This window comes from Hyla sarda, unplaced genomic scaffold (assembly GCF_029499605.1).
Source record: "Hyla sarda isolate aHylSar1 unplaced genomic scaffold, aHylSar1.hap1 scaffold_316, whole genome shotgun sequence".
Lineage (NCBI taxonomy): Eukaryota > Metazoa > Chordata > Amphibia > Anura > Hylidae > Hyla > Hyla sarda.
Window position 1 is genome coordinate 80282 of NW_026609890.1, and position 12353 is coordinate 92634.

Genomic DNA, 12353 nt, shown 5'->3' on the forward strand with positions numbered 1-12353 from the left:
GAACGTCTATTCATTTAGCGTTTTAATGACCATGTTTGCACACTGATTGGTGTAAAAAAATAAAATAAAACTAAATAATAATAATCTAGCACACCTGTGCAGGTTTGACATGACATGACAGGTAGCTGTCTTGTGGGTGGTGCTGAATCCTGTTAAATGACGTGAGGGTCTCATGCCTATACACAAGGGTGTGTCATTGCTGTTGCTTGACCATGCATTGGTATCTGTGGTCAGTGAATGATAAAAACAAAATTTACCATCCATTGATGGATGGGAAATCCGCCATGAGGCATTTGTTTTTAGAAACTGCTGCTCACAACCAATGTTGCAATGGAGTGTCTCCATCTGCTGGTGGTATTGGAAAGGCATTAGTGCTATGACAGGGTCTGAAGAAGAAGAAGAAGAAGAAGAAGAAGAAGAAGACGGAAAAAAATATATATAAAAAGAAAAAGAGAGAGAGAGAGAGAGAGACTGACTTAGTGAGCGAGTGAGTGAGAGAGTGAGAGTGAGTGAGAGTGAATGAGTGAGTGAGTGATTGAGTGAGTGAGTGAGTGAGTGAGAACAAATGAGTTAAAGCAAGTGAGTGAGAGAGATCGAATGAATGAAAGTCTGAATGACAGAAAGAAAAAAGGATGAAGAAAGAAGCATGAAGAAAAAAAAATGTATATGGAGTTGCTGACATGAGTGCAATCTACAAAGCCGTTGAGGCTGATCCTCATGGGAGGATTATTGCACCAGGACCCTTAGCACTTTTAAAATGCCATTCAATGCCACGGGCTAGATGTAAACTGCAGATGACCATGTTGTGGTAGTTACCATGGATACCCAAGTGATGTGTGAGCTAACACATAGGCCCAACAGATTCCAAGAAGGCCAGAATCACCAGCGGCACCACCATCGATTGTCAGGTCACCCGGATTCAGCAAATACCAGAGTCCAAAATGATGCAGGTTTATACTGTTAATTTTCAGTTTATCGTTACAGTTGGTGTTATTCCATGTCGGAAGGGACGCAGCTACAGCCAGTGGGGTAACTAGAGACAGGCAGGCAGCTATGTGCAACAAAGGTAGGCGTGTTGTTTTCATATGCAGATCTGAAATATTGTCTTATATGCAAGAGGAGGAGTGATGGGGGTTCAGGCAAAAGCCAGGCTATGGATTGCATTGCTAAATGCTCCATCAGAGTGCAATGGTCGCCTGTCCTTTTTTTAAGTGATGATGTGGGTTTAGCCTGTGCTGTATGTATGTATGGGTGGCTGACTGCCACCCACCCAGAGAGTGTATGGGAGGCTGGTTGGCTGCCAGCCTTCCTTCCATTCCTATGAGTAATGTGAGTGCTCATGAAGGGGACATGGTTGGGTCCACCCCTTTCCCGGTTATCCCCTCTAGGCCTTTTGGCTTAGATCAAGTGTAAAAAAAGAAAGGATCTTGCGACAGATCGCATCCTGAGGCACGTTTTTTTTTGTGTGAATACTTGCACTTGGGTGACTTGTGAGCACATACTGATACATACGTTCCCTATCTGGGGACCATAAATTAAATGGATTTTTGAGAAAGGGAGCTGATTTGGAAGCTTGCTTCTGTCGCCCTATGCATTGACCCGATGTGGCAGTATATTCGGGTAGTGAACAGTGCACCACCCCATTCCAGTGTTAAACAAGAAAGATTCTCATTTAATCCTCCGTGGGTGAGAATTTGAGTTTGAGAATTGGAGACCAAAATGATGAGTTGCACTGACTGGTTTATGAACGTCTATTCATTTAGCGTTTTAATGACCATGTTTGCACACTGATTGGTGTAAAAAAATAAAATAAAACTAAATAATAATAATCTAGCACACCTGTGCAGGTTTGACATGACATGACAGGTAGCTGTCTTGTGGGTGGTGCTGAATCCTGTTAAATGACGTGAGGGTCTCATGCCTATACACAAGGGTGTGTCATTGCTGTTGCTTGACCATGCATTGGTATCTGTGGTCAGTGAATGATAAAAACAAAATTTACCATCCATTGATGGATGGGAAATCCGCCATGAGGCATTTGTTTTTAGAAACTGCTGCTCACAACCAATGTTGCAATGGAGTGTCTCCATCTGCTGGTGGTATTGGAAAGGCATTAGTGCTATGACAGGGTCTGAAGAAGAAGAAGAAGAAGAAGAAGAAGAAGACGGAAAAAAATATATATAAAAAGAAAAAGAGAGAGAGAGAGAGAGAGACTGACTTAGTGAGCGAGTGAGTGAGAGAGTGAGAGTGAGTGAGAGTGAATGAGTGAGTGAGTGATTGAGTGAGTGAGTGAGTGAGTGAGAACAAATGAGTTAAAGCAAGTGAGTGAGAGAGATCGAATGAATGAAAGTCTGAATGACAGAAAGAAAAAAGGATGAAGAAAGAAGCATGAAGAAAAAAAAATGTATATGGAGTTGCTGACATGAGTGCAATCTACAAAGCCGTTGAGGCTGATCCTCATGGGAGGATTATTGCACCAGGACCCTTAGCACTTTTAAAATGCCATTCAATGCCACGGGCTAGATGTAAACTGCAGATGACCATGTTGTGGTAGTTACCATGGATACCCAAGTGATGTGTGAGCTAACACATAGGCCCAACAGATTCCAAGAAGGCCAGAATCACCAGCGGCACCACCATCGATTGTCAGGTCACCCGGATTCAGCAAATACCAGAGTCCAAAATGATGCAGGTTTATACTGTTAATTTTCAGTTTATCGTTACAGTTGGTGTTATTCCATGTCGGAAGGGACGCAGCTACAGCCAGTGGGGTAACTAGAGACAGGCAGGCAGCTATGTGCAACAAAGGTAGGCGTGTTGTTTTCATATGCAGATCTGAAATATTGTCTTATATGCAAGAGGAGGAGTGATGGGGGTTCAGGCAAAAGCCAGGCTATGGATTGCATTGCTAAATGCTCCATCAGAGTGCAATGGTCGCCTGTCCTTTTTTTAAGTGATGATGTGGGTTTAGCCTGTGCTGTATGTATGTATGGGTGGCTGACTGCCACCCACCCAGAGAGTGTATGGGAGGCTGGTTGGCTGCCAGCCTTCCTTCCATTCCTATGAGTAATGTGAGTGCTCATGAAGGGGACATGGTTGGGTCCACCCCTTTCCCGGTTATCCCCTCTAGGCCTTTTGGCTTAGATCAAGTGTAAAAAAAGAAAGGATCTTGCGACAGATCGCATCCTGAGGCACGTTTTTTTTGTGTGAATACTTGCACTTGGGTGACTTGTGAGCACATACTGATACATACGTTCCCTATCTGGGGACCATAAATTAAATGGATTTTTGAGAAAGGGAGCTGATTTGGAAGCTTGCTTCTGTCGCCCTATGCATTGACCCGATGTGGCAGTATATTCGGGTAGTGAACAGTGCACCACCCCATTCCAGTGTTAAACAAGAAAGATTCTCATTTAATCCTCCGTGGGTGAGAATTTGAGTTTGAGAATTGGAGACCAAAATGATGAGTTGCACTGACTGGTTTATGAACGTCTATTCATTTAGCGTTTTAATGACCATGTTTGCACACTGATTGGTGTAAAAAAATAAAATAAAACTAAATAATAATAATCTAGCACACCTGTGCAGGTTTGACATGACATGACAGGTAGCTGTCTTGTGGGTGGTGCTGAATCCTGTTAAATGACGTGAGGGTCTCATGCCTATACACAAGGGTGTGTCATTGCTGTTGCTTGACCATGCATTGGTATCTGTGGTCAGTGAATGATAAAAACAAAATTTACCATCCATTGATGGATGGGAAATCCGCCATGAGGCATTTGTTTTTAGAAACTGCTGCTCACAACCAATGTTGCAATGGAGTGTCTCCATCTGCTGGTGGTATTGGAAAGGCATTAGTGCTATGACAGGGTCTGAAGAAGAAGAAGAAGAAGAAGAAGAAGAAGACGGAAAAAAATATATATAAAAAGAAAAAGAGAGAGAGAGAGAGAGAGACTGACTTAGTGAGCGAGTGAGTGAGAGAGTGAGAGTGAGTGAGAGTGAATGAGTGAGTGAGTGATTGAGTGAGTGAGTGAGTGAGTGAGAACAAATGAGTTAAAGCAAGTGAGTGAGAGAGATCGAATGAATGAAAGTCTGAATGACAGAAAGAAAAAAGGATGAAGAAAGAAGCATGAAGAAAAAAAAATGTATATGGAGTTGCTGACATGAGTGCAATCTACAAAGCCGTTGAGGCTGATCCTCATGGGAGGATTATTGCACCAGGACCCTTAGCACTTTTAAAATGCCATTCAATGCCACGGGCTAGATGTAAACTGCAGATGACCATGTTGTGGTAGTTACCATGGATACCCAAGTGATGTGTGAGCTAACACATAGGCCCAACAGATTCCAAGAAGGCCAGAATCACCAGCGGCACCACCATCGATTGTCAGGTCACCCGGATTCAGCAAATACCAGAGTCCAAAATGATGCAGGTTTATACTGTTAATTTTCAGTTTATCGTTACAGTTGGTGTTATTCCATGTCGGAAGGGACGCAGCTACAGCCAGTGGGGTAACTAGAGACAGGCAGGCAGCTATGTGCAACAAAGGTAGGCGTGTTGTTTTCATATGCAGATCTGAAATATTGTCTTATATGCAAGAGGAGGAGTGATGGGGGTTCAGGCAAAAGCCAGGCTATGGATTGCATTGCTAAATGCTCCATCAGAGTGCAATGGTCGCCTGTCCTTTTTTTAAGTGATGATGTGGGTTTAGCCTGTGCTGTATGTATGTATGGGTGGCTGACTGCCACCCATCCAGAGAGTGTATGGGAGGCTGGTTGGCTGCCAGCCTTCCTTCCATTCCTATGAGTAATGTGAGTGCTCATGAAGGGGACATGGTTGGGTCCACCCCTTTCCCGGTTATCCCCTCTAGGCCTTTTGGCTTAGATCAAGTGTAAAAAAAGAAAGGATCTTGCGACAGATCGCATCCTGAGGCACGTTTTTTTTTGTGTGAATACTTGCACTTGGGTGACTTGTGAGCACATACTGATACATACGTTCCCTATCTGGGGACCATAAATTAAATGGATTTTTGAGAAAGGGAGCTGATTTGGAAGCTTGCTTCTGTCGCCCTATGCATTGACCCGATGTGGCAGTATATTCGGGTAGTGAACAGTGCACCACCCCATTCCAGTGTTAAACAAGAAAGATTCTCATTTAATCCTCCGTGGGTGAGAATTTGAGTTTGAGAATTGGAGACCAAAATGATGAGTTGCACTGACTGGTTTATGAACGTCTATTCATTTAGCGTTTTAATGACCATGTTTGCACACTGATTGGTGTAAAAAAATAAAATAAAACTAAATAATAATAATCTAGCACACCTGTGCAGGTTTGACATGACATGACAGGTAGCTGTTTTGTGGGTGGTGCTGAATCCTGTTAAATGACGTGAGGGTCTCATGCCTATACACAAGGGTGTGTCATTGCTGTTGCTTGACCATGCATTGGTATCTGTGGTCAGTGAATGATAAAAACAAAATTTACCATCCATTGATGGATGGGAAATCCGCCATGAGGCATTTGTTTTTAGAAACTGCTGCTCACAACCAATGTTGCAATGGAGTGTCTCCATCTGCTGGTGGTATTGGAAAGGCATTAGTGCTATGACAGGGTCTGAAGAAGAAGAAGAAGAAGAAGAAGACGGAAAAAAATATATATAAAAAGAAAAAGAGAGAGAGAGAGAGAGAGACTGACTTAGTGAGCGAGTGAGTGAGAGAGTGAGAGTGAGTGAGAGTGAATGAGTGAGTGAGTGATTGAGTGAGTGAGTGAGTGAGTGAGAACAAATGAGTTAAAGCAAGTGAGTGAGAGAGATCGAATGAATGAAAGTCTGAATGACAGAAAGAAAAAAGGATGAAGAAAGAAGCATGAAGAAAAAAAAATGTATATGGAGTTGCTGACATGAGTGCAATCTACAAAGCCGTTGAGGCTGATCCTCATGGGAGGATTATTGCACCAGGACCCTTAGCACTTTTAAAATGCCATTCAATGCCACGGGCTAGATGTAAACTGCAGATGACCATGTTGTGGTAGTTACCATGGATACCCAAGTGATGTGTGAGCTAACACATAGGCCCAACAGATTCCAAGAAGGCCAGAATCACCAGCGGCACCACCATCGATTGTCAGGTCACCCGGATTCAGCAAATACCAGAGTCCAAAATGATGCAGGTTTATACTGTTAATTTTCAGTTTATCGTTACAGTTGGTGTTATTCCATGTCGGAAGGGACGCAGCTACAGCCAGTGGGGTAACTAGAGACAGGCAGGCAGCTATGTGCAACAAAGGTAGGCGTGTTGTTTTCATATGCAGATCTGAAATATTGTCTTATATGCAAGAGGAGGAGTGATGGGGGTTCAGGCAAAAGCCAGGCTATGGATTGCATTGCTAATGCTCCATCAGAGTGCAATGGTCGCCTGTCCTTTTTTTAAGTGATGATGTGGGTTTAGCCTGTGCTGTATGTATGTATGGGTGGCTGACTGCCACCCACCCAGAGAGTGTATGGGAGGCTGGTTGGCTGCCAGCCTTCCTTCCATTCCTATGAGTAATGTGAGTGCTCATGTAGGGGACATGGTTGGGTCCACCCCTTTCCCGGTTATCCCCTCTAGGCCTTTTGGCTTAGATCAAGTGTAAAAAAAGAAAGGATCTTGCGACAGATCGCATCCTGAGGCACGTTTTTTTTTGTGTGAATACTTGCACTTGGGTGACTTGTGAGCACATACTGATACATACGTTCCCTATCTGGGGACCATAAATTAAATGGATTTTTGAGAAAGGGAGCTGATTTGGAAGCTTGCTTCTGTCGCCCTATGCATTGACCCGATGTGGCAGTATATTCGGGTAGTGAACAGTGCACCACCCCATTCCAGTGTTAAACAAGAAAGATTCTCATTTAATCCTCCGTGGGTGAGAATTTGAGTTTGAGAATTGGAGACCAAAATGATGAGTTGCACTGACTGGTTTATGAACGTCTATTCATTTAGCGTTTTAATGACCATGTTTGCACACTGATTGGTGTAAAAAAATAAAATAAAACTAAATAATAATAATCTAGCACACCTGTGCAGGTTTGACATGACATGACAGGTAGCTGTCTTGTGGGTGGTGCTGAATCCTGTTAAATGACGTGAGGGTCTCATGCCTATACACAAGGGTGTGTCATTGCTGTTGCTTGACCATGCATTGGTATCTGTGGTCAGTGAATGATAAAAACAAAATTTACCATCCATTGATGGATGGGAAATCCGCCATGAGGCATTTGTTTTTAGAAACTGCTGCTCACAACCAATGTTGCAATGGAGTGTCTCCATCTGCTGGTGGTATTGGAAAGGCATTAGTGCTATGACAGGGTCTGAAGAAGAAGAAGAAGAAGAAGAAGAAGAAGAAGACGGAAAAAAATATATATAAAAAGAAAAAGAGAGAGAGAGAGAGAGAGACTGACTTAGTGAGCGAGTGAGTGAGAGAGTGAGAGTGAGTGAGAGTGAATGAGTGAGTGAGTGATTGAGTGAGTGAGTGAGAACAAATGAGTTAAAGCAAGTGAGTGAGAGAGATCGAATGAATGAAAGTCTGAATGACAGAAAGAAAAAAGGATGAAGAAAGAAGCATGAAGAAAAAAAAATGTATATGGAGTTGCTGACATGAGTGCAATCTACAAAGCCGTTGAGGCTGATCCTCATGGGAGGATTATTGCACCAGGACCCTTAGCACTTTTAAAATGCCATTCAATGCCACGGGCTAGATGTAAACTGCAGATGACCATGTTGTGGTAGTTACCATGGATACCCAAGTGATGTGTGAGCTAACACATAGGCCCAACAGATTCCAAGAAGGCCAGAATCACCAGCGGCACCACCATCGATTGTCAGGTCACCCGGATTCAGCAAATACCAGAGTCCAAAATGATGCAGGTTTATACTGTTAATTTTCAGTTTATCGTTACAGTTGGTGTTATTCCATGTCGGAAGGGACGCAGCTACAGCCAGTGGGGTAACTAGAGACAGGCAGGCAGCTATGTGCAACAAAGGTAGGCGTGTTGTTTTCATATGCAGATCTGAAATATTGTCTTATATGCAAGAGGAGGAGTGATGGGGGTTCAGGCAAAAGCCAGGCTATGGATTGCATTGCTAAATGCTCCATCAGAGTGCAATGGTCGCCTGTCCTTTTTTTAAGTGATGATGTGGGTTTAGCCTGTGCTGTATGTATGTATGGGTGGCTGACTGCCACCCACCCAGAGAGTGTATGGGAGGCTGGTTGGCTGCCAGCCTTCCTTCCATTCCTATGAGTAATGTGAGTGCTCATGAAGGGGACATGGTTGGGTCCACCCCTTTCCCGGTTATCCCCTCTAGGCCTTTTGGCTTAGATCAAGTGTAAAAAAAGAAAGGATCTTGCGACAGATCGCATCCTGAGGCACGTTTTTTTTTGTGTGAATACTTGCACTTGGGTGACTTGTGAGCACATACTGATACATACGTTCCCTATCTGGGGACCATAAATTAAATGGATTTTTGAGAAAGGGAGCTGATTTGGAAGCTTGCTTCTGTCGCCCTATGCATTGACCCGATGTGGCAGTATATTCGGGTAGTGAACAGTGCACCACCCCATTCCAGTGTTAAACAAGAAAGATTCTCATTTAATCCTCCGTGGGTGAGAATTTGAGTTTGAGAATTGGAGACCAAAATGATGAGTTGCACTGACTGGTTTATGAACGTCTATTCATTTAGCGTTTTAATGACCATGTTTGCACACTGATTGGTGTAAAAAAATAAAATAAAACTAAATAATAATAATCTAGCACACCTGTGCAGGTTTGACATGACATGACAGGTAGCTGTCTTGTGGGTGGTGCTGAATCCTGTTAAATGACGTGAGGGTCTCATGCCTATACACAAGGGTGTGTCATTGCTGTTGCTTGACCATGCATTGGTATCTGTGGTCAGTGAATGATAAAAACAAAATTTACCATCCATTGATGGATGGGAAATCCGCCATGAGGCATTTGTTTTTAGAAACTGCTGCTCACAACCAATGTTGCAATGGAGTGTCTCCATCTGCTGGTGGTATTGGAAAGGCATTAGTGCTATGACAGGGTCTGAAGAAGAAGAAGAAGAAGAAGAAGAAGAAGACGGAAAAAAATATATATAAAAAGAAAAAGAGAGAGAGAGAGAGAGAGACTGACTTAGTGAGCGAGTGAGTGAGAGAGTGAGAGTGAGTGAGAGTGAATGAGTGAGTGAGTGATTGAGTGAGTGAGTGAGTGAGTGAGAACAAATGAGTTAAAGCAAGTGAGTGAGAGAGATCGAATGAATGAAAGTCTGAATGACAGAAAGAAAAAAGGATGAAGAAAGAAGCATGAAGAAAAAAAAATGTATATGGAGTTGCTGACATGAGTGCAATCTACAAAGCCGTTGAGGCTGATCCTCATGGGAGGATTATTGCACCAGGACCCTTAGCACTTTTAAAATGCCATTCAATGCCACGGGCTAGATGTAAACTGCAGATGACCATGTTGTGGTAGTTACCATGGATACCCAAGTGATGTGTGAGCTAACACATAGGCCCAACAGATTCCAAGAAGGCCAGAATCACCAGCGGCACCACCATCGATTGTCAGGTCACCCGGATTCAGCAAATACCAGAGTCCAAAATGATGCAGGTTTATACTGTTAATTTTCAGTTTATCGTTACAGTTGGTGTTATTCCATGTCGGAAGGGACGCAGCTACAGCCAGTGGGGTAACTAGAGACAGGCAGGCAGCTATGTGCAACAAAGGTAGGCGTGTTGTTTTCATATGCAGATCTGAAATATTGTCTTATATGCAAGAGGAGGAGTGATGGGGGTTCAGGCAAAAGCCAGGCTATGGATTGCATTGCTAAATGCTCCATCAGAGTGCAATGGTCGCCTGTCCTTTTTTTAAGTGATGATGTGGGTTTAGCCTGTGCTGTATGTATGTATGGGTGGCTGACTGCCACCCACCCAGAGAGTGTATGGGAGGCTGGTTGGCTGCCAGCCTTCCTTCCATTCCTATGAGTAATGTGAGTGCTCATGAAGGGGACATGGTTGGGTCCACCCCTTTCCCGGTTATCCCCTCTAGGCCTTTTGGCTTAGATCAAGTGTAAAAAAAGAAAGGATCTTGCGACAGATCGCATCCTGAGGCACGTTTTTTTTTGTGTGAATACTTGCACTTGGGTGATTTGTGAGCACATACTGATACATACGTTCCCTATCTGGGGACCATAAATTAAATGGATTTTTGAGAAAGGGAGCTGATTTGGAAGCTTGCTTCTGTCGCCCTATGCATTGACCCGATGTGGCAGTATATTCGGGTAGTGAACAGTGCACCACCCCATTCCAGTGTTAAACAAGAAAGATTCTCATTTAATCCTCCGTGGGTGAGAATTTGAGTTTGAGAATTGGAGACCAAAATGATGAGTTGCACTGACTGGTTTATGAACGTCTATTCATTTAGCGTTTTAATGACCATGTTTGCACACTGATTGGTGTAAAAAAATAAAATAAAACTAAATAATAATAATCTAGCACACCTGTGCAGGTTTGACATGACATGACAGGTAGCTGTCTTGTGGGTGGTGCTGAATCCTGTTAAATGACGTGAGGGTCTCATGCCTATACACAAGGGTGTGTCATTGCTGTTGCTTGACCATGCATTGGTATCTGTGGTCAGTGAATGATAAAAACAAAATTTACCATCCATTGATGGATGGGAAATCCGCCATGAGGCATTTGTTTTTAGAAACTGCTGCTCACAACCAATGTTGCAATGGAGTGTCTCCATCTGCTGGTGGTATTGGAAAGGCATTAGTGCTATGACAGGGTCTGAAGAAGAAGAAGAAGAAGAAGAAGAAGAAGAAGAAGACGGAAAAAAATATATATAAAAAGAAAAAGAGAGAGAGAGAGAGAGAGACTGACTTAGTGAGCGAGTGAGTGAGAGAGTGAGAGTGAGTGAGAGTGAATGAGTGAGTGAGTGATTGAGTGAGTGAGTGAGTGAGTGAGAACAAATGAGTTAAAGCAAGTGAGTGAGAGAGATCGAATGAATGAAAGTCTGAATGACAGAAAGAAAAAAGGATGAAGAAAGAAGCATGAAGAAAAAAAAATGTATATGGAGTTGCTGACATGAGTGCAATCTACAAAGCCGTTGAGGCTGATCCTCATGGGAGGATTATTGCACCAGGACCCTTAGCACTTTTAAAATGCCATTCAATGCCACGGGCTAGATGTAAACTGCAGATGACCATGTTGTGGTAGTTACCATGGATACCCAAGTGATGTGTGAGCTAACACATAGGCCCAACAGATTCCAAGAAGGCCAGAATCACCAGCGGCACCACCATCGATTGTCAGGTCACCCGGATTCAGCAAATACCAGAGTCCAAAATGATGCAGGTTTATACTGTTAATTTTCAGTTTATCGTTACAGTTGGTGTTATTCCATGTCGGAAGGGACGCAGCTACAGCCAGTGGGGTAACTAGAGACAGGCAGGCAGCTATGTGCAACAAAGGTAGGCGTGTTGTTTTCATATGCAGATCTGAAATATTGTCTTATATGCAAGAGGAGGAGTGATGGGGGTTCAGGCAAAAGCCAGGCTATGGATTGCATTGCTAAATGCTCCATCAGAGTGCAATGGTCGCCTGTCCTTTTTTTAAGTGATGATGTGGGTTTAGCCTGTGCTGTATGTATGTATGGGTGGCTGACTGCCACCCACCCAGAGAGTGTATGGGAGGCTGGTTGGCTGCCAGCCTTCCTTCCATTCCTATGAGTAATGTGAGTGCTCATGAAGGGGACATGGTTGGGTCCACCCCTTTCCCGGTTATCCCCTCTAGGCCTTTTGGCTTAGATCAAGTGTAAAAAAAGAAAGGATCTTGCGACAGATCGCATCCTGAGGCACGTTTTTTTTTGTGTGAATACTTGCACTTGGGTGACTTGTGAGCACATACTGATACATACGTTCCCTATCTGGGGACCATAAATTAAATGGATTTTTGAGAAAGGGAGCTGATTTGGAAGCTTGCTTCTGTCGCCCTATGCATTGACCCGATGTGGCAGTATATTCGGGTAGTGAACAGTGCACCACCCCATTCCAGTGTTAAACAAGAAAGATTCTCATTTAATCCTCCGTGGGTGAGAATTTGAGTTTGAGAATTGGAGACCAAAATGATGAGTTGCACTGACTGGTTTATGAACGTCTATTCATTTAGCGTTTTAATGACCATGTTTGCACACTGATTGGTGTAAAAAAATAAAATAAAACTAAATAATAATAATCTAGCACACCTGTGCAGGTTTGACATGACATGACAGGTAGCTGTCTTGTGGGTGGTGCTGAATCCTGTTAAATGACGT

The 12353-nt window shown here is 43.3% G+C and overlaps 7 pseudogenes; all 7 read left to right on the forward strand.

Annotated features, from left to right (window-relative positions):
• Positions 1 to 1377: 1377 nt before the first annotated feature.
• On the forward strand, positions 1378 to 1641 carry LOC130329343 (U2 spliceosomal RNA; annotated as a pseudogene).
• Positions 1642 to 3119: 1478 nt separating this feature from the next.
• Positions 3120 to 3382, forward strand: LOC130329148 (U2 spliceosomal RNA; annotated as a pseudogene).
• A 1478-nt stretch (positions 3383 to 4860) lies between these two features.
• On the forward strand, positions 4861 to 5124 carry LOC130329344 (U2 spliceosomal RNA; annotated as a pseudogene).
• A 1471-nt stretch (positions 5125 to 6595) lies between these two features.
• LOC130329345 (U2 spliceosomal RNA) lies at positions 6596 to 6859 on the forward strand (annotated as a pseudogene).
• Positions 6860 to 8332: 1473 nt separating this feature from the next.
• LOC130329346 (U2 spliceosomal RNA) lies at positions 8333 to 8596 on the forward strand (annotated as a pseudogene).
• A 1478-nt stretch (positions 8597 to 10074) lies between these two features.
• On the forward strand, positions 10075 to 10338 carry LOC130329209 (U2 spliceosomal RNA; annotated as a pseudogene).
• Positions 10339 to 11822: 1484 nt separating this feature from the next.
• LOC130329347 (U2 spliceosomal RNA) lies at positions 11823 to 12086 on the forward strand (annotated as a pseudogene).
• Positions 12087 to 12353: the final 267 nt, after the last annotated feature.